At 37.4% G+C, this 3394-nt stretch overlaps 1 long non-coding RNA gene across 2 annotated transcripts in view; it reads left to right on the forward strand.

Annotated features, from left to right (window-relative positions):
* Positions 1-1898: 1898 nt before the first annotated feature.
* LOC104866687 overlaps positions 1899-3394 on the forward strand; it is an 8108-nt gene continuing 6612 nt past the window's right edge. For both annotated transcript variants that reach the window (XR_781510.1, XR_781509.1), the window contains exon 1: positions 1899-1940. This is a non-coding gene — a long non-coding RNA (uncharacterized LOC104866687). The remainder of the gene's footprint in view (positions 1941-3394) is intronic.

Consider the following 3394-nt stretch of genomic DNA (forward strand, 5'->3'; position numbering starts at 1 on the left):
ATAGGGACAGTGAGAAGGATAGGGAAAGGGGAATAAGGGAAAATGAAAAAAAATATGAGAAAATGTAAAAATAGAATTAAAGTTTTTGAAAGTGGGGAGGGTAAGAGGGGATGAAGGGAGGGTGGGGACAAGGGGAAGAAATGAGAACCAAGACCTGTCATGTAAAGGTACAAGATCCCAGTAATGAATGTAACTCTACTGTCTACATAGAATGTACCAATAATTCAATTTAAATTTTTAAAAATGAAACAAAACAAAACAATAAAATCGAAACACCTCAAACCATACAAAAGGCTGGAGATGTAGCGCAGTGTGAAGGTTGTGCTTTTAATCATCTTCAATGGAAAAAAAAACTGTAAACATCACCTACTTTCATTTGTATACCTGGAAAAGATCTGGAGCCCTTGCTTTGTATTCAGGAATCTTCACTATTTCATGAACTAATTTATGAACAATGTCCAAGATCCTCATTGTGCTGCAGAGTGGGGCAAGACAAGGCTTAGTCAGAAAGGAAGGATTTGACACATTTTTTCTCTTTAATTGACACATAACCAGCACCCACAAGTAAGGGATCTGGTGTAATAATTTAGTACTTGTATACAGTGTGTAATCATTTGATCGAGGTAATTAATAATTCCATCTTCTCTGCATATGTGCATATGTGTGTGTGTATGTGTGTAAAATTATACAAGCGGTTATACTAGCTGGCCTTAGATGATCAGAAAAAAGAATCACAACAGCTACCTGTAGGATCACATGTAGAAAAATTCAAAACTTTAATCTGTGGGCAATTGAGACAGAGAATCCAGCATCTTGGAAGTTGGCTATCCACAAATGAGTGGCTTAACTGTAGTTCTGGTAGCTAAATGGCAAAAATCAAAATGGCCAACAGGAAGGGTTTAAACAAATTCCTATTTTATATTGCTGCTACTGTGTTACATATTTATTAGCTTTTTACCATTTCTTTTCTATCACGCTGTTCAGCATCACTGAAACTGGACATTTCAGAATTCTGTCTCTTAGCTCTGACAGATAATGTAAAACTGCAGCCTTTCATCTTCAGCCTCCTGCTATCGAGAAAGCTGGTAATCATACTTAGAAACCTAGTCATCATCCTGGCCATGCACTGTGACTGTTCTCTCCACAGACCCTTGTTTTTCTTTCTCTACACACTTTCTTTTACAAACAGGTGTTTAAAGTCAAACAGTTTCAAAGCAGAACCTCAGGATCATCCAAACTCAAAATCAGATAATTAATCACACAGACTGCCTCTCTGAGGTCTGGTTTGTCTTACTTTTTGGTGGCCTGGAAAACTGTCTCTTTACAGTGGCAGCTGTAACTGCTATGTGGCATCCACTTAGGAGTGCAGTGAGCATGATCCCCACATCTGTGCCTGCCCAGTTCTGCTCTCATGGATCACTAGCCTTGTGGGTGGCCTGCTCTCACTGTGGTGGTGCCGTAGCTATCCTGCACAGACCTGCAAATCCTCCATGTCTTCTGTGTACTTGCTCATGTCATCAAATTTGCCTGTACCGATTCCCTCGTGGGTAACACCCTGATATATATCGTCTCTTACTTATTTACTGGAGTTTTTTTCCTTGGAATTATTTTGTTTTATATTCTTACTTTGTCTTATATTTTGTCCTCTTTCTGAAGAATAACATCATCCAGTGAAAAGCACAAAGATGTTTTTATGTGTCATTCTGACCTGTGAGTTGTATCCTTGATACAAGGGATACCTTTTAGCATGTACATCAGTCCTGCTGTGACACATTCAGGGGATCTGTGGTGGCTTCAAAGCTTTACTCCCTTTCTCTCAGATTCTGATTCCCTTCTATGATGTCATTTGCTGTCGACTTAGGATTCTACGGTAAGTCACAGTGACTGGTTTTCTTGTGAGCCAGATTGCCTGACTGTTATATTTCTTCTCCAATGATGAGGTAACATAATAACCACAAACATTTTAATGTGGATGGAAACCTATACCTTCTTTTTCTTTTTCTAACTCTGTGATGTGATGTTTGATATTCTCAAGGAAAAAAAAAATCTCTCTGCTTCTACAGAGGCAGAGCCTGATCTGGGTTTGTAGTTTTAAAAACTTATTTTATACTAAACTATCACAACAAGGTAATTTCAGTGAAGAAGGACAGGAAGATATGGAAAGCAACAAGGCCAGTATCCTCAGAAAGCAAGTACTTTATACAAGTGAGGCCACTGATTAGCCAGTTGTATTGATTCAGCATGTAAAGATCCTTGACTGCAACAGCTGTTGAAGAGGCCAGGCTTACATTGCTAAGTGTCTTTTTATTTTTACAGGATCATTCTCTCATGAAATTTATTTTAATATTCATGTTATTAAACTTGTCTTTTCATTCTACCTCCAGGGCACATTCCTTTAAGCGCTTCACTCTTTTTGTTGACACAGCCCTGGTCTAGCACTTCATAGGCACTCAAGAAATATTTACTGAATTGAATATATCTATTATGCCTTTGCTCTGTTGCCTTTTAAATTTTTATGATTATATGTTTGTGAAATACCATAATTACATTCAGCTTTGGAACTGAAACACATAGTGCATCTTCATCCTCCTCCTACCTCCTCCCCAAACTACCTCTCCTTGCCAGCTCTCTTTCCCATCTCTGGAGAGTAGACCTCCACATTTCCTATTCAGCGTCCTTCTTGAAATCTTTCTCAGCTTTCTTTCCATGTAGCTGTACAAACTGCCTGGAAAACTTTCTCCTAAAATTCGCTTTCAGATACACTAAGAAATAGCATATTCAGGAGTGAAGTGATGGATCTTGTTTACACTTCAGTATTTCCATGCTGGTCATTCTAAGGGGTTACATCAAGTGGTGATATAAGTTGAACAGCACAGATTGACATCAACATTTCATGTATATGTATAAATTTATCTTAACATTTTACAAAATCTCTCCAGACTTCTTTTTCTACTTGAGTTACAGGCTCATTCTCTTCTCACTTGAGGCAGAAGTACTCATAATATATCATCCCACACTTTTCCTCTCGTGTTTTTCTGATGTCAATCAAACCCAAACATAATACAGTTTAGTATATAAGTGACTATATATGTGAGCTTTGTGCTCATTTTTCATTCACAGTTCACAGTTATCTATATCTTCACACATCAAGGCTCTGCTCCTAATTTCAATTTACCAACATCTGCTGCTTAATGAGATAGATAAGAGTAAAAATTCAGGGCTGGTTTCTTTGACAGTACCATATTGTTTTCATCACAATGGCTTTTTAATATAGTTTCAAGTTGGGGATTTTGAGATCACTTGCTATGTCTGTGTTGCCTAGAATTTCTTTTATTTTTCTAAGTCTAATATGATTCATTCTATTTATACACTAGTCCTTTCATTCAAAAGAAAA

This window comes from Fukomys damarensis, unplaced genomic scaffold (assembly GCF_012274545.1).
Source record: "Fukomys damarensis isolate Sample0158 unplaced genomic scaffold, DMR_v1.0_HiC HiC_scaffold_37, whole genome shotgun sequence".
Taxonomy (NCBI): Eukaryota; Metazoa; Chordata; class Mammalia; order Rodentia; family Bathyergidae; genus Fukomys; species Fukomys damarensis.